Raw genomic sequence first — 20,400 nt, forward strand, 5'->3', positions numbered from 1 at the left:
TTCCTTGACAGGATATGTCCAACATACCTTAGGTTACTGCAACAGTGATCTATATGAATATCTACCTTTATGGTAAGTTTAATTACACAACTGCACTTTCCTCATACTATTATAGAGTAATCAGGTTAGTTTTAAATATGTAACTACAGCACGATCAGGTTAGTACTCCTACATCATTACTACCACAGAGTGATCCTGTTAAAGCTCAGTATGCAGGTAGTACTACAGAGTGATCAGGTTAGTACTCAGTATGTAATTAATACTATGGCGTCATTAGGTTAGTGCTTCTCTTTAATTACTATCACAGAGTGATCAAGTTGGGGCTCATGGCTAATTATTACTACAGAGTGATTAGATCAGTGCTCATATGTAATTACTATCACAGATCCGTAAGCTTACTGCTCATATATAATTATCACAGAGTATTCAGGTTAGTATTCAGCATGTAGTTGCTATCATAGAGTGATCAGACTAGTGCTCATGGGTAACTAGTGTCACAGAGTGATCAGTCTAATACTGAGTATGTAATTATTTTCACAGAGTGATTAGGTTTGTGCTCACACGTAATTAGTTTCACAAAGTGACTTCATTAGTTCTCGGTATGTGATAACTATCACGTGTTCATTTTAATGTTTAGTATGTAATAACTATCACAGAGTACTCAGGTTAGGTCTGGCAGTTGGTGCAGAAGTTAAGGTTGTGAACTGCAGTTCCTGTGGTGTAGGATTTGATTCCCACAGCCCTCATTTGAATAATGTGTGATTTTTTTTAAACACCTTTATTGAATTATCATTTGTGATATAGGCAAATTTACATTTATATAAAAGTAATCAAACTGTATTAACAAGTTTACATTTACAAACATTATACTTCATGTATATTGCTATATATCATATAACCTAAGCAACATTACACAAATTATTCATTTCCTGACCTTTTTTTAAAGGTAGAAACATCTTTATTAAACCATCACTTACGACATAAGCAATCATACAATTATATAAATGAAAACAAACCACAACGACACAATCCGGGTTGCAAGCATTTTACATCACAAACCATACTGAAACACTCCCAGTTGCAAACATTATAGACCACTTATAATCTACCCAATCATTTTCAGTCAAACATTACATAGCTAATTTAAGTCCTGCCTTCTTTTAAACCTCATTCCTCCCCTGTATGTATTGTTCCCGCAATTCCCATTTTTTCCTATGTAGTTTGCTTCAACCCTTTTCTAAAGATCTCAATTCCAGTTGTTTAATCTCTGTTACTATATTCACTACTTCTAGTATAGTTGGTTTAGATTTTGTTTTCCATTTTCTAGTAATTGCTTGTTTGACAGCCACCATAATTAGACACAGCAAGGCCTTACTATGTCTAGGCCGTTCCTTTTCTGTATCATAGCTCAGAAAAATCATCTCCCTAGTCACAATAATCTGCCCACCAACACCTTTGACAGTACATTCCACAGGGAATCCTTAAAATCTGACAACTCACCGCACACCCAGAAAATATGTTTCCAATTATGACTTTCTTCCCTATCACACCTCCAGCATTTGCTCTCTACCTGAGGAAAAATTCTCTGAAGTCTACTGGGGGTATAAGAATATCTATGTAAACATTTCCAAGCAAAAATCCTAAATCTTCTAGATTTTGTTGCATATTTGGGAGACATACGTATATCCTCCCATTGTTTCTTTGTGAATTGCTTATCCAATCTCTCTTCCCAATCCTTTCTAACCTCCTCAAATTGAGTCTTATAGTTATCATGTAATATTTTATATGCTCTACTAATTATTCCTTTTGTTGTGGCAGCTTCTGTTCTAGATTCTACTGCAATTCTACCACTGCTGGTCTTTCATTTAGGACCTCCCATTTCTTTCTCTTTGCCTATACTCTGATATCAATCCTTGATGGAGAAGGCAATCTCTGACCTGCAGTCCAAATACATTCTTGACATCTTCCCATTCTATCATCTTTCCCGCTCTAGTTATTTGCTCCCAATACCTTGCTTCCTTTGCCAGTTTTCTCCAATAAATTCCAGCCCCATCTTGCCTATTGTCTGTATCCCTAATTGCAGTCATCCCTATCGGCAGAATCTTCTTTCTCCATTCTCATGTTGACTTAGTTATTAGGATACTTTCTGGTACTTTATGGATATAATATTTTGTATGATTATTGTTATTCTCCTTAAAGGCCTGCAACCAAAATCCCAGTCTGTCCTTGTTTCTTGAGCTTCCCTCCTGTTTCATCATCATCCCTTTCCACTTTGAATTATAGTTTTCTGATTGAGCTATGTATAGGAGCCTTAACTGTGTAGCTCTGAAATGACCCCACAATTTGGGTAATCCCAATCTTACTAGAAGAATCAGTTTATCCCACTTGATTGTTGCTGTCTTCCCCTCCCAGATAAAGCCCTTCAGCTCTTTATTACTTGCTATTCACAACTTCTCCTCTGGTTGGTAAAAATATGCCTGACATGTGTATAAGACTAAAGGGACTAAAAACATTTAACTGCTTGTATCTTACTATCCATATCCATGTAACAAATCTTCCATTTTCTCAGTTTTTGTATTATTTTTGTTTAGTCTATTCCCACGTATCCTTAGCTGCCACACCAGAATCATTTTTAATCCATACTCATAAATACTTCATTTTATCATGTCCCCATAAATATAGCTATTACTGAACCAATTCATGTGTGGGTACATAATATACTGTTATTGCCTTTGTTTTAGCTTCATTAATTTTGTATCCCAAAAAGATATGAAACTGTGTCAAAATGCTCCAAAACACTGTAATGTCTCTTTCTGGTTTTGTCATGTATAAGATAGTATCACCTGCAAATAGAGTCAGCTTTTCTTGACTACCATACCAATTATATCCTAAAATTTCTGAGTCCCTTATTTTCTTTTCCAGTGGTTCTAAATATAATGCAGATAATAAAGGGGAAAGAGGACACCCCTGCCTGATTCCTCTGCTCAAGCAGAAATGATCAGAGAGGACCCAACTCATTTTAATTTTCGCCTCCAATCCCTCATATATCCTCCTAATCAACCTTATAATTTTTCAGGACATGCGAATGCTTCCATTGCCCTGGTCATAAAGTCCCAGCTTACTCTGTCAAATGCTTTCTCTTACATTCTGCTTCCCTCTGGATCATCATTGTTCTGTTAATGTTGTCATGTTTGCCCCTCCACAAAACCACATTGATCCATATGTATCAATGCTGGCATTACATTTGCCATTCTTTTAGCCATTATAGACATGAACACTTTATAATCATGGTTTAGTATTGAAATGGTAAATGAAGGTGGCTCTGATGGATCTTTACCCTCTTTAGGTATTACAACTACTTCTGCTTTCTTCCAAGATGTTGGTACTTCTCCTTCTCTTAAAATGCTGTTAAGCAAAACTGTCTATCAGTTTTTTTCCCTCCTAGCTTCTAAACTTTCAATGGAATACCATCTATTCCTGGGGATTTTCCTGTAGATTGGTTGGGTCTATATCAGAACATTGAAGTTTTAAAACTTCGAATGTTCTAATATTGACCCGTTTTGATCGAATGCTAAAAATAGCGAAGCTGCAGAACGCCAAATTCTTTCCTAGGGAAAGAATTTGGTTGGCCGGTTCTGTGGTCTCACTATTTTCAGCGCTGTGGTGGAGATTTATGGGTCGGGTTCAGGTAAGTGTGCGATTGTGTGGTTGTTAGGATTAGGGAGTGGGTTAGGTGAGTTAGGGTTAGGGCGTGAGTTAGGGTTAGGGTGTGAGTTAGGTGAATTAGGTTTAGGGACGGGTTAAGTGAGTTAGGGTTAGAGTGCGGGTTAGGTGAGTGTGCGATAGTGATGGACCTTAGGTTTAGGGTTAAGGTAAGTGGATAGATAGTAGTGTATGTATAGTTTAGTGTAGGGTTAGTTGTAGGATTATAAGTGTATGTGTGTGTATTGATGTTTTTTAGGTGTGCTTGTGTTGTGTGTATGTGTTTCGGAATAGCAAATTTTTTCCCAAGGAAAAAATTTGGTGTTCTGAATGTTCGGTATTATGTGGTTTAAATATTTTAGGTTTGATGAAATAGCGTTCGCTATTTTCATCTTTCGATAATGTGATATAAATGCGATTGGTTGTACATCAAATTTTTTATCTCATCTCCTCCTATCCTAACTGTTAGTAATTGAGCCTCATCTACCTCTAACCTTGGCATATTTAATTCTTCCATAAACATTTCCTTTTGTATCTTTTCTTCATATCCATATTTCTCTGTTTTATACAGACTTTCATAGAATTTCAAAAATATTTCTAATACCTTCACAGGATCTCTTGTTACCTTTCCTGTTATAGGCTAACTAAGGTTAGCGGCAGCCCTTTCTACTTTCTGTTGCCTAAGTTGTTGTGATAAAAGTTTTTGTGCTTTAGTGTTATTATCAAAAAACAGCTGCTTAACAGCAATCTTTCTAAACTCATGCATATTATCAAGGGAATCCCTTACGTTCTGCTTAGCTTTCTGCAGTTGATCCTCTTCTTGTTCTGTGAGATTCCCCTTATTCTGCAATACTTTAATATTTGTCAGTCCCTCTAAATAAGTCTTCTTAACCATAGCTGCATTTTTTCACCCTAGTTTTAAATTCCATCTTAATTTTATCCTACTTCTTAGCTATATTTTCAGAAGAAATTTCTAGCCTCTCGAATAGCTCCTGAATAATCTCCACTACCCATTCCTTAAAATTCTCTCTTTTCAACAGATAGGTGGGAAAGCACCAGTGTCTCATTTTTATTTCATTACCCCGTGTTTTTATTTTAGTTGTTATTGGTGCATGATCTGCAAGAGGTTCTTTGGTTCGATTTATGGCAGGAGTGCCTTCTGTGCAGAGTCTGCATGTCCTCCCTGAATGCAGTAGGTGTGTGCATGTGTGTGTGTGTGTGTGTGTGTGTGTGAGTGTGTGTGTGTGTGTGTGTGTGTGTGTGTGTGTGTGTGTGTGTGTGTGTGTGTGTGTGTGTGTGCGCCTTCTGTGAAGGTTGGGTGCCGGGCTGGCAACTCGACAGTGTAAAAATCCCACAGCAAATCATTCTGTGGACCGGTGATCCGTTTTGGCAACCCATAATGGGAGAAGCCAAAAGACATTTGCTTTTTTTGTAATTGGCACATGATCTGAAATAGTTATTGCGTGGGTATCAAGACCTTCAATTAAATGCACATGTTCCTGTGAAATGTAAATTCTGTCTAACCTAGGCCATTTTTTTATATCTTGGTGAAATAATATGTAAATTCACTCTGAACCCCTATTACTGAATTTACATCTTCCATGCCAAATACTTTCTTCATAAATTTTTTCAAAAATCTACCCTCCTTTGTTGTACCTTCCCTTCAGGGCCCCTAAGGCACATCTTCATTGCTGCTGCTGCAAAAAAAATTCCATTCCCCATCTATAAGTAATATTCCTTGCTGAAAATTGATTATTTCTCCCAGAATTTTCTTAAGCTCCAGTATAGCAATTTTAGGTGGAATATAAATACATGCCAGTGTAATCCTCCTCCCTTGCCAGTAGCCCCTTAGCACTACAAATGTGCCATTATTATCTTTTTTATCCTCTTCTATCGCTATTGGAGCTCCTCTTGCAATTAATATAAGTACTCCACTTTTCCTTTATCCCAGGTATTCTGCTGAATAATCATCCTGAAAACCTTTTTTTATCACATTCACATGTTCAGTTATTTCCAGTTGTATCTCCTGTGACATAGCTATTTGCACTCTACATTTTTAATATAGTTCACTACTCTTTCTTTTTTGTATTTATCTGTGAGATCATTGACATTTAAAGACATTGTATTAAAAAGTTATTATTCCTACCTTTTATGTATAACAGCTTTTTTGTTAAGTATCTAGTTCCAGCTTTTTTGTTAAATGCATATACTGTTTGGCAGGTTGAACCTTTATACAGTTGTTTCTTGTCATATCCATTTGAGCCTATGTCACGTCTTATAAAACATTTTATTTTAATGAAGCCCCCCAAAAACAAACCCAATAGCCCCCTAAAACCTATTAACTTAATATTAACACACAAAACTATGTACATCTTCAAATATTGAAGTTTTGCTCTCCTAATATGAATAAATGTCCCAAAGTGACAGCCACACTCACAGACTTGAGTTAACTTAAAAAAAGAACTTACGTCTAACCATAACATTCCCTCTATGTGGTTGATCTTCACTAATCCTTGACAGTAGGCTCAGTTCCAAGCCTCAGAACCGACTTGGCCATTAATGTTAGCTCGAGCCTTCCAAACTCTCGAGCCAGGCACTATCCATAGTGCTCCTTTTGAAAATTACCTCAGATTGAGTTTGACAAACATAGAAGACAGACAGGCAGAATTTATAGTTAAATAGATATAATAGTCAGAGACCAGTTATGTGTCCTTTATATGAAGCTAGTTATGGAAAATAAGGTCCACTAAGAGTCTCAGGTTGGGGGAAGGAGGATGGGGATGTCAAGGATTAGTGAAGATCAACAACACAGAAGGAACATTATGGTAAGACATGACTTCTTTATCTGATGTTGCCAGTCTTCACTGAATCCTTGACAGTGGGACAGAGTCCCCAGCTACTTTAGTCTTGGGAGGTCTCACGGAAGAATATTTCTAAGCACCATTGAGCCAAATGATGCCCGTCCCCTCGAGACCTGATCCAATTTGTAATGAGTGATAAAGGTATGAGGAGAAGATCAAGTGGCTGCTGTGCAGATATCATCCAAAGATGCTCTGGCATGAAAAACTGCAGAGGTTGGCATTGCTCATGTTGAATGGGCTTTAAATGGATGTGAAAGGTGAAATTCTCTAGAATGAGAGTTGAAAGTTATGCAGTCTTTAAGCCATTTCACCAAGGTAACCTTTGAAACAGGATGACCTAACAAATGAGAGGAGAATGCCACAAATAATTAGTCAGATTTTGTAAAATCTTTTGTTCTGTGAAGACAGATACGTAACTGTCGGTGGACGTCTAGTGAGTGAAGGGCATACTCCGTTTTATTAGAAAAATTAGGGAAGAAGGTTGGCAGTTGTAGAGTTTGGTTAATGTTAGATTCTGTAACAACCTTTGGTAAAAAGGTTGGATTTGTCCTAAGGGCAACCCCGTCCTTGTGAAATATTAAATAGGGAGCTTTGCAGGATGAGACCTGCAGCTCAGATACTCCCCTGGATTTACTAATCTTCCATGCAGGACTAGCTTAGTCCTGCATGGAAGCGGACGTTTAGGAGCAGGACAGCAGAATGCCATGCATATTAATGAAGGTGTGCTGCCTGAGCTCCAAATCTTACATGGAGCATGTAAGAGTGCAGGGGGCATGTCTGAGAGCAGAGCTCTCAGAATATACATGCCCCCACAATGAAGAACAGCAGATAGGCCAAAAGAATGAGTGAGACCACTCATAGGTGTCCACATACCCCCAGCAGCATCCCCCCACATGTACAACAGCAATAGTAAATACAAACAAAATAAACATACCATTTTTTTTTATGAATCCAATTAAATCTAACCATAGGTGCATGGGTTTGCCCATCACTTAGCTATGGTTATTGCAGCTTAAATGGCAGAAGAGGATAACAAGGAAGATATATGCAAATGAAGCAGTATAGCAATAGTGTAGTGGGCAGAGCATTCGCCTTAGAGCAGGTATTCCTGGTTCGAGTCCCACTGCAACACATTCCATTTTCCATGTCAAATCATGTTATTACCAATATTTTAGTTGCATAACCTACTAAATAACATATATTTGTGAACTGGAGTACTGCATTAAATGCAGATGTGAGGTGTCAGTGTCATAATGTTGCAAAGTCCACAGATAATCACATGTGCCCCATACAGTATATGTACACAGGAATCATGGATACAAATGGAAGGTATAATGTATAATGAATGATAACTCCATACAGCTTCCAAATCTCCCACCTTCCCAAGAACCATTAGACATTACTGTCTAAATTAGTGCAGTGGTAAGCGGGAGTAAGCACTAATAAGCAGTATTAAGCAGTAGTAAGTGGGAGTAAGCATATGTAAGTGGGTTTAAACCCGTTTGCATGGGTGTAAGCAATGCACACACAGGTTAAGCGATATTGTAAGCATATTTCACAGAAGGTTAGCATAGCTTACCCTCACGCAAACCTGTGCAAACCCACTTACAAGTGCTTAAAAGTGCCTTAGTCACTCTGTATCCAACAGCCGCTGTTCTGCCCAGTAACAAAATGAACAGCCTTGCAGGTCTTGAACCCAGGACCCTATATACTATAGTCACAGTAGTTAACCACCAAGCCATCACAGCACTACCTAAGATTGAGGTATCGCCAAACAAACCCTCACTATAGTAAAATCAAACTGAACATGTGAAAGGAAACAGTATACAGTCATATGTTCTATAACCTTCTACATAACATAAATATGTAAACTGGAGTACTGAAGTGAGGCCAGATGTGAGGTGTAAATGTAATAGAGTGTTGAAGTCCCCTACTAAACACAAGGACCCCATACAGTGTACGTACACATGAATCATGGATACCAAACACATATATAAGATGTAATGAACAATAAATCAATGCCAAAAAGCAAATATAATGCAAAGTCAGTTTTAAGCAATGCTAAGCATGGCACAGGCCAGCTTAAGAGGTGTAAGCAATGTCTAGGCCAGCTAACTCAATGTGGCCAGTAGTATACCCCTTTAAACAATGCCAGCCTTAGGTAAGCAGGTTTGCCCATAGCTTAGCCTTTTCAAAACCGGCCAATCATGGCAAAGTGCAGGAATTCAGCCCTACTTAAACCCAACAGGTAGGAATACATCTCATAACTGGTTGTAGCTTCCCCTTGCAGGGACCATGGCAGAAAGAGGAGCTCAATATAAGCCGGAAGCCTGGGACCATTTTGCCTGTGACCTCACCAGTGCCACTAGCATACCCCGAACTGGTGAGTAGGTCAGGCATCACTATGCTGACCTGAAGCGGCAAAAGGGGGAGCTCTTGGATCAGTGGATCCAAGAAGCTAGGATGACAGGGGAGGTCCCAGCTGTGTGTAAGTATCACTCCACTATCTGTTTAATAATTGCCAGCTCATGTATTTTATAGATAGGTATGGCTGAATATTCCTCTTATGTCCTTCACAGTAGCAAGTGAGTGGGCCGTGAATCAGGAGGCTCATAGCTGTTGCCTAGAGAGGTTGCGATGAGAGGCAGGTTAGTAATACTCTTGCATGTACTGTCATAGGAAATAAATCTAAAAGTATTAGTAAATTAATTGCCAGTATAAAATCTGTATTGTTTAAGGCAAGTACTACATACACCAGAGAATATGGCAGGAAGAGTCTCATATAGTTTGTATGTAAATAAAAGCATAATAGCCTGATAATAAAGGTCTAACTGCTGGACTGCATGTGTATACTCTGGTACCATATGGTAATGTAGATTTGCAATCACTTAATAGTATTGCTGTATTAAGCACTGTTACCCACACTGTGCAACATAAATAGAATGTGTAGGAATGTCTGTATATGACTGGTGTAATCCCCAGAGGTCACTCAGTACAACTGAAAGACACATAGACAGAAAACAGTGAAAAAGCAGAAAACAAAATCCAAATAGCACACACAACTGAGACGTGAACTGTTGCATTTTTAGCACACACAGTCATGGTTCAAATCCTGGGAGTGGTAGTAGTCTGCATACAGAATCATACCCCACAACTGTACAGATATGTCCCAAATGTCCAGTAAATTGTCCCATATCTGCCTGTCACCCTGTCCCCCTGGGAAATCAGTGGGATGATCCCAGATGTATAGGCAGCAAACAGGAACTACAACTGATTGTCACACATCTGTGAGAACAAACCTGTCACTCTAGCAACTCCCGAAGCTGTTAGGAGAGCAATAAGCCAAGTATGTCCTATATACACCCCATGTTGTTAAGCTGTGACCAGATTGTGTACAGTAACAGAGTGAGATGTATGTGCATTATACTAATGTGAAATCTGGTACTTTGTGTGGCAACATTCAGGTAGTGCCAACAAGCATTGCTCCCACAGGTACGTTGGATACAAACACTGTACTGAGAAATAAAAGCTTGATACCCTGTACTGGTACTGTTTACTCTAGTATTGTATGGAATTGTGAGTGTTGCAGTTGCTCTGAATAATAAGGTATGACTGATCACTGTCACCCACACTGTGCTATGTAATATAACTGTGTAGGAAATCCTGTATAAGAGTGTTGTAAGTCAGTAAAGGTTGAAGAGGGCAATAGTCTAGATATGTTCCGGTTCACCTGCATGTGGTCAAGACATGGCCAGAGTCTGTGCAAAAAGAGATGGACAGGTATGTGCACAACATCAACCTTGAATCTGAGAGTATGTGTAGAAATAATTAGTGTTAACAAACATTCCCTCCACAGGTATACCAGGTAAGAGGTGTATACTGCAGGTAAAACCAGTTCATGTGTAAAGATGATGAAAGCCATATTACTGTCCAAACTAAGGCAATGGGGTAGCATAGTAATACATGTAAGGTACAGATAACAGCACTGACTAGGAAAGTAATGCAAACTACAGGAATATACTAGTTAATTGACATCTTTCTCTCCCCCCACCATATCTCCAACAATACACTACATACCCACCTCAACTGGTATGTGATGACTCCAGTGTTATGTTGGGACATATGTCCTATCGGTTGATAATTATTTAAATCTGTTTCTATACATGTGCTATGTTGAAATACTCCAACACTGGTGGCATGGTGCCATCAACGTACCTGCCATGCTGTTGTTATTACCACTGTGGTCCCATATGTGCATGTGTTGCATACATAGCTGCCAATTTTGCACACGTGTCCACTGGACACATGTAATCTGGTCTAACTGGCATCACAACATACTATTGTTGTTCTCACCCCTCTCTCAGGGGTTTGAGTGTCCAAACTGACCTCCAAATTCAGTGTACAGCTATGGACGTTCCCTACACCCTCCTGCACATCCCTAGCTATTTCCCCCCACTGTCTTTCCCTCTTTGTGTCCCTTTTTCACCACTTTCCTATCAACCCTTTTTTTCTTTTCTTTTAAAGAAATTAGTGCTGGGGTAAGTGAGAGTAAGCACCTTTAAGCAGCAATAAGTGGGTTTAAGCTTGTTTGCGTGGGGGTAAGCAATGCCTACACAAGTTAAGCAATTTAGAAGCTAACTGAGTATAAGAAACTGTAACCGAAAGTTAGCAGTGCTTACCTCTGCACAAACCCGCACTAACCCGCTTACAACTGCTTAAAAGTGCCTTAGTCACTCTGTATCCAATGGCCCGTGTTCTGCCCAGCAACAAAATAAACAGCCTCTGCAAGGCTCAAACCCAAGACCCTGCACAACATAGCCAAAGTGATTTACCACTAAGCTATGTCAAATATATGTAACTCTAATGCTTCCACAAACATATCATCCAGCCCAGTCATTCAACAGTACAGGAAATGTATTTAAACGTAGATATATGTGTGTGTGTGTATATAATTATATCTAAATAGATATATACATATATATATATATATATATATATATATATATATATATATATATATATATATATATATGTGGCTATAGTGTTTTATATATATATATATATATATATATATATATATATATATATATATATAACATATATATATGTACATATGCATATGTCTATAGATATATATGTCTACATCTATATGTATATATATATATATATATATATATATATATATATATATATATATGTAACCATTTATATATATCTATATAGGTATATACAGACATACATCTGTAGATAAAAATGAGAACCTAACAAAAACATATATGTCCACATGCACTGTTAATGGGGTTGAGGGGGCCCAAACAACATACGTCTTGTACATATTGATATTCCCCCTCCCCACAGCCAAATACATCTGCCCTGCAATACACTACCAGCTGTTGCAGATCTCATAACCAGGACCTGACACAACATGGGCACAAGATGTTAACAGTACTCCAACCCACCTGTATGATGTCAGGCTGGTATCAGTAACATATCATGCAGTACAGTCTGGCTACCATAGGGAGCGTACAATGTGGAAGCAATCAACATCCCTAGGATACATATACACAGACTCATATATGCAGATACAGATATATATATATATATATATATATATATATATATATATATATATATATATATATATACCCAAAACAATCCAGCACTTCACTGTGATAAAATAAATCCATACAGCCATGGTGAAAAGAAGTTTATTCAGGCATCGCCCACTCAACACAGACCGGTAGCCAGTTTTGCTTCAAGCGTCATCAGTGTGCAATATGATCAGGCAAGATACATATGTAGAAGGTGCACACAATATGGAACAGCCACTATGCCTACAGTTACCACCTTACCAACTGGACACTGTATGAGCCACCCATACAAATGACAATTGTTGCCTGCAACATATACCTACAGAGATGTCAAGGGATATAACACCACACACAGGTTTGCATACATGGGAAAGCTTTATTTGTGCACTATTACAGTTGTATATGCCATGTCATATAGCTGTTTAGACACTGACATACATATAAATACAGTAATGCAACTGTGAAACAGTTATATTAATACAGTAGTCTGGAAAGGTTTACATATGTTGCTGTCCAGGCTGAGGCATTCAAATAGTACAATAGTAGTGACAGACTGGGCCACAGGATACCAATCAATCAACAGTAAGTAATGCAGATGTATAGTCCAGCAGCCTCTATCTACATTCTGTACACAATCCCTAGGGGATAAAGACCATGGTTGACACAATGGGATGGATTTGTTACATAACAAAGCATAACTGACACCATCACAATCACACTGACAAACAGAACAGTCTGTATGGCAGGAGGCAGTAGGCCTACATTTACCCAAGGTGAATTGTATGATAATGTACATCCGGATACCTTAAGGCAGCTTATCCCTGATACCCCCACATGTTGTAACAGACTAGGTTAGTTATGGAGCATCCCCCCGACTCAATAATACAGGCCATGTACCACTGTTACATACACTGGCCTCTGGAGTGCATCAGGGCACACATGTATTGTGTAGGTGAAGCCCACACTTATATGGACCCAACTGCACAGTATGTGTGGGGAGCACAACAGCAGTGGACTGATGGCAAGAATGGCAGCATGACATACTCACAGCCCAATACATGACAATCGCTGACAACATGTCATATGTACAAAGCCTAGTATGTAGGTGGAGGACAGAGGCTGGAACACAGGCCCATATGTGTAAAACTGTTGTCATACACTAAGCAAGTCGCTGGTGTTACAGGATAGTCTGCAACATACCCTTAGTCAGGAATATGAAGTTAGAAACAGAAATGGATGTAGCCATGTACTGATAGCACTCAACACACACACTGCCAGTGATACATCTGACACAAGAACTGTGTGGTGGACAGACAAAACATAATAGGCTCACCTCTGGCCATCAAGAGGATAGGCCCGCAGTTGAGAGCTATGCAGACATACTGCATTCCAAGTTAAACTAGTATGTACACACAAACCCTGTAACACCAGTTATATACTATGCAGACAAAAACACTACTCACACTCTGTCTGTAGTTCTGGAACTTCCTATAAATATGTAGCTGGCCTGAGTGTGCAGGTTCTCCTGTAAGAGGTATTGCTACCTGCTGTCTGTAACACTGCTGCCCACACACAGCAAGGATGTCCATCATACAGGAAAGGTAAAGGGGCCACACCCACATGATGTAGGGATGTATAGTAGTTGGTTGCCATGACAGTGGTAATTGGAAGTACAACACAGCATGCTGGATGCAGGTAGCAAGTGGAGGACACTGATTGGTGCAGAAGCCATCACCTGGTCATGTGCATCACCTACAAATTCCATGCTGCAATCTATGCAAAGCAGCTCATTCCATTTACTGGAGAGAGACTGAGTGTGTGTGTGTGTGTGAGAGAGAGAGAGTGTGCGCATAAGGCACAGAAAAAAAAAAACATCCGGAAGAGTCTGCATTCCCAGAACAGGTATGTGAAGTATATATGTATATAATTGACCATAGTACTTGGTCCATAATAATGGGATAGATGATGTGGAATGATTTATATGTGCCTTCAGGTGTTGTTGTAATGATGTTCAGCTGAACAACTGCTAAGGACAATAGAGTCCATCCCCTCTGGGTAGTGATCCATACCCATCAACTGTGCAGAGCAGCACTGACTGATAAGATGTAAGCCATCATAGTATGTGTTGTGTAATGGGAAGTATGTATATTACTGGCCAATAGCTGGTGGTGGAAGTAATGCCATAATAATGGACACATGGGTTCCACAGCCCACCTCTTGCAGGATACTCAGGTTAATCTGTACTGTAGCATGCAGGAATGCCATAGGTGTGTAATAGCATTACCTGCAATCCGGCCCTACATATACCCCCCTAATGTCAGGCTGTGTCCATATGTGGCACCTGTCTGTGTTGTAGCAAGGCAGAACAGTGTAGCTGTGCAGGAAGGTGATGTGAGATTGTGGACCTGATGTCTGAATGTACCCCACATATAGGTATGCATATGTGTATACACACACACACACACACACACACACACACACACACACACACACACACACACACACACACACACACACACACACACACACACACACACACACACACACACACGCACACACGCACACACACACACATATATATATATATATATATATATATATATATATATATATATATATATATATATATATATCTGTATATCTACAGGTATGTCCACAAATATGCAGATACCCTTGTGTAGACATATATATGAGCACATATATACAACATCACATATATCTACACATATATAGATAAATACCTATATGCAAATGTCTACATATATACAAACACACACACAAACATATATGCATGTAAATACATGTCCCCTATATTACTACCACAGTGCTGCATGCTATGTGCAGGGAAACAGCACACGTAGCAATACACACATATATCTATAGCTGTCAGTGTGTGCAACATGGACGGGTATGTCACATGTGAACCCCTTGTTGGGACCACATTGCCCTTGTCTGTGAAGTATGGAATGGGAATATGGGGAAGTAGGGCAGGTATAGTTCTGGAGGTGGTCAGGGTTGGTAGATATAGAGGACAACCTACAGGGGTGGTATGTGACACGTGGTGGGTAAGCACCCTGGATGGTGTGTGTGGTCTGTGATGTGGACGCCTCATGGGCCCCAATATGGACACAATGGGAACAAGCCTCCCACCCACTGCTACTCATAACAGCAGTCCATGTCCCAAAGGTGCCTGGCCTGGAGGCTGAGCAGGAGGAGTATGTGTGCCCTGTGAATGTGTACCGGGTGCCTCAAGGTGATGTAGCACATTCCACATGTGTCTGCGGAGCCCGTTATGGAACAGACCCTGGACCTGTCCCCAGGGGACAGGAACAAGTCTGTGTGTGCCCCCAGGGAGTGGGCAACATCCCCTGGGTTGGTTCCACCTGACAGTATTGCTGGACCAGTACATGAGGAAGCCCCAGGGTGGGTCACACATGTGATGTGTCCTGGTAACATGGGCAGATGAGTTTGGAGAGGTGGTTCTGCTGGCCAATAGTACATATACATGCTATTGTGTCACTGTTATAGAACATATGTAGGTAGTAATAGTCTATACAATCCCAGAACATGTCCAACAGCATGCATAGATAACTGCAATAACACAGAATGTCAGATGTGCAGCAAACACATAGCAAGCATACCACAGGCATATATGGAACCATTGTGGCCCTGACAATGGCATGCAGGTGAATAGTCTGCAACAGGCCAGCAATGATAGTGTCCACACAGGGAACATGACTACAAACACATTGCACAAAGCGTGGTACAGTACAATATCTGCCTCAATGGTAGGTATGCTGTAGCCATACCTATTGAATTGTGTGTACAGTTTGTTGTTGCTGATATGGTGGGGGGTGACAGTGATGTGTATTAAGAACTGTGGTAACCTTGCTGCATGACTTGCTCACATCTGTGTCCATCTTTATGTCTTTCAGGCACGATGTCTCATGGAAGGCTGCCAGCCTACGCAGCAGCTGAGAATGAAATCCTGCTGAATGAACTAATACAGCACTATGCAATCTTGTTTGGCCGGGCCGCCTATGATCAGCAGGAGAAAACAGCCCTGTGGAGCGACCTAGTCTACAGGTCAATGATGTCAGACTGCACAACCGCAGTAATGAGCAGGTCCAGCATCATTGTTCTGACCTGCTTCACAATGTCCGTCGGTATGCTGCTGCAGTCCAGGGGGATCACCTTGCCACAGGGGGGACCATGCCATCCATCCCCACCTGACACCTGTGGAGGAACTCCTGGCCACCCTTGTGGCACCTGCCCGTCTGGCCAGCCACCAACCATCGGACACCTTTGTGGAGGTGGGTGCCACCCACACACCAGGTGAGGAGCGTGCAGGTAAGGCTGCAGGGCACATCCATAGATTGCTGTTGTGTATACATCCACATCGGTACAGGTAGATCATGCATATCTGACATGTCATAGATATATTTTGTTGCTGCATAGTAGTGATAAATAGATGTTCATATGTGGTAGTATTGTGGAAATGTACTGTTGATGTATTATAATACTTCACCCACCCTGTAGCAATGCCACAGGTGTAGCCACTGACTTTGCATCTTTCACCCGCTTATGTAGGTCCCTCTGGGATACCACCAAGGCAGCAGCCTGTAGCTGTTGAGTATGGTTTATGTAGATGCTTGCCAATACACCGGGCATGTAATGGTGATGGTATATTCCATGCACACATCTAACACACCTACCCAGAATGCATGCTGTACATGTGCACTTATTGTTGCTGTGAAATGCACGGCATCACAGGGTTGACCATGATGGGGTATTGGAAGGGTATGTCAGACACCTGCATGATAACTAACATCCTGTCATTGTGGAATGTGTCCAAAGGGAGTAACATAATGATGGGAGACATGGCCTACAGTAGCGACATGTATGGCGTCAACAACCATATACAGTAAAACACTAGTGTATATACCTGTAGGACAATGGCAACTGCTGCAGAGATACACTATGGCATAAGGCATTACAGTGGTCCACATTATCAGCTGGGAGTAAGCTGTAACATGTGGTGTTCAGTGTATGGGACACTGCAAAGTGACACACATGCATAGGGCTTACTTGTCATGCATCTGCAAATAGGCTGAAGGATGGGGGTGTCAGCATGACACACTAGTGCACTGCAGCAGGGATCCTAAGGATGCTAAGAATGGCTGTATCTGCACATAGTCAGGTTCAGGACCTGTGGCAGCCATAACCCTACCACCACAGCAATAGTGATGGCAGTGTGTGAACACCAAGGGATGTGCACATGAGTAGACCTTGCAATCATGCAGATTAGGGGGACATGTGTACAGCAGCCTGAACATACACTGGCAAATGCAAATGGCCTACACTGGTATACTCCTGCCAGGAGTAGTGACTGCTGTAGTACACACAACAAGAGGTGCGACACACCGTCATGATAAGGGTGTGCACACATATGCCTACATGGTGTGTATGCATTGCGATCAGGATCTGCACACCTAACATATTCCGTAGACACTGCATGTGAAAGTACAGGACATATGTCACATACTGGGCTCATGTACTGTTAAGATATGCGGTGATGTGGTCCCATGGCAGATCAAGGATGGGTGCGTCATATCATTAAGGGTGTGTACACCTCCCCATAGCCATGGTATGCTCTGATGATTGTCAATGTAAGAGTATTGGATTGGTCATACATGGTCCGCTGATGTTGAGAGCTGTGAATCAGCATCAGGCATTCACAAATGACATCTGTCCACATATCATCCCAGGTATGTGTTTCTAGAAAACATAGGGACTGTGAACATTAAAGCTGACATAACTGACACAGTAGTACACATTCAGCAATGGGCTGTACACCTATGAGGTATGGCACACATTACATGGCAGGGTGTAGAACAGGTGCACAGCAATACTGCATATATGGGTGCAGTGGTATTCAGGGGAAGGGGCTTCTCCTAGTGACACAGCACATGCATCACACACATGTATACTGTTGCTAGCATGGATTGACTATAGCTGCACTACATGCTGTTGGGTACCACTACACTGTGCAAGTGCCTATATGTTTACCCATAGCTTAGCACCGCTTAGCTTCGAGCAAACCCATGCAAACCCACTTAAAGCTGCTCAAAACTGCCTTAACCACTCTGTATCCGACAGCCCATGTTCTGCCCAGCAACAAAATGAACAGCCCTTGCAGATCTTGAACCCAGGACCCTGTACACTGTAGTCACAACACTTAACTACTACACCATGACCACTGTGAAGACAGCTATTGTTTTACCAATATATCTGTCAATACACATATTGAGTAGTATTGAACAATTGCCTTTACTTCCACATTTGTTTAGTACTTGTTATTAATATGACTGTTGCATCACATATGTTGTTTTATCATAATGTACACATAGCAGATACATAAGGTGAGATACATCTGGGAGGGTATACACCGTGAGGTTTACACATGACAGGAATATGGCTGTATACATATAATAGGTCTGTATATGTCTACATGTACATACACATGTATACTCATACATATGTCTGTATACACATCTGTATAGTGCAACATATATATGGCCATGTGTACATCTCTTCGTATGTACATATATATATATATATATATATATATATATATATATATATATATATATATAGTTATATATATATAGTTATATAGCTATATATGTATGCACATCCTATGTGTACAGATATGCCTATTTATGTGGATATATATGTAGATATCTATAACTATATGTGCATACATATCTATTCTGATATACCTATTACTGTCACTATATATGTAGATATCCATACATATATGTATCTCTCTCTGTATATGTGTAGACATGTATTGCTCTGTATATGTATATATCTGAGTGTTTATATATATATATATATATATATATATATATATATATATATATATATATATATATATATATATACATATACATATACATCTATGTATGTCGATATGTCTCTGTGTATATATCTGTATAGATATATGGATAATTATATATACATATATGTTCACCATATGTCCTGAACATGGAGTGGAGCCCTTCCTCACCCCAATAGTCCCAACCTCTTAGTGCAAGGGGATGTCAGGTATGTATTACAGGTATATTTGTAGACTATTGCTACTGTAATAGGGATTGTCTTCACAGACATGTTGTGTGTGGGAGGTCACATCTGCTTTTTACATGTGCCCCATTGGCTACTAACAGACATCCTAAGAACATCATAGTACAGTACTGCTGCTAGCACAGTAATGATCCTGTGGACTACAGCAGAGATATGGCCAATATATGTGGACAATCTGACACATTCTGGTCAGTCCAGAAGTATACACAGAACCCCTTAGTGCAAGACATGTGGACCAAGTCTGACAATGTGGATGTTAACAGCCATTTAGATGGGTATATCACATAAATATTGGTATACATTTGCCCCCATAGGTTATGCATTCACACACCCCTGTCCGTCCTGACACATAAGAACTGCATACTACCCACTAGTTAGTGACATACATCTGTACAGCATCCCACTGCTTTGTCTGACATATATGACTGTTATGGTACCCTAGCAGCAGTACATCTGGCACATATCTAGACATAACATCTCACTGGGTAAGTACACTAAGATGCTAGGCATGTAACAAAGCACTGTGCAGGCTACAGGCAGACTGCCACAACAGTGGCCTACATTATCTATGGGGGAATACACATGTACCTGCATATATAGCAGGCTCTACAGGCATGTCACAGCACAGACACCTGTATGAAAGTGTATAACCACAGCCAATGTGAACACAGCCACAGCCACATATGGTAAGCTAGCATAATATTACAGTATATGAACTGTCTGATCAACACCATCCTCATATGTGCCACTCACACACTAACCCTACATATACTGGGTTGCTACACAGTGTGGTCCGATGCCTGTCTGTGGTATGGGATATGTGTGTGTTTGGCCCTACAAACATGTAAGCCGATAGGGTAACATACAGTGGAGCAGCATGTAACATCAGATAGAACAGGACCAAGAACAATGACATCTACCACAGTCTGTACACAGGCCAAGGTACATATTCACAATACACACACTGTCAGCAATCACCATAAGTACACAAACCTCAGTACTGTACACACAACCACAGAATGCCCAGGTTACGGCTTCAAATGTAACCCCTACTATACATAACATGTGTAGCAGTCTGATATCTCACTGGCGTGTTATCA

Source organism: Protopterus annectens, chromosome 1.part1, assembly GCF_019279795.1.
Source record: "Protopterus annectens isolate FY-2018-M chromosome 1.part1, PAN1.0, whole genome shotgun sequence".
NCBI lineage: Eukaryota > Metazoa > Chordata > Ceratodontiformes > Protopteridae > Protopterus > Protopterus annectens.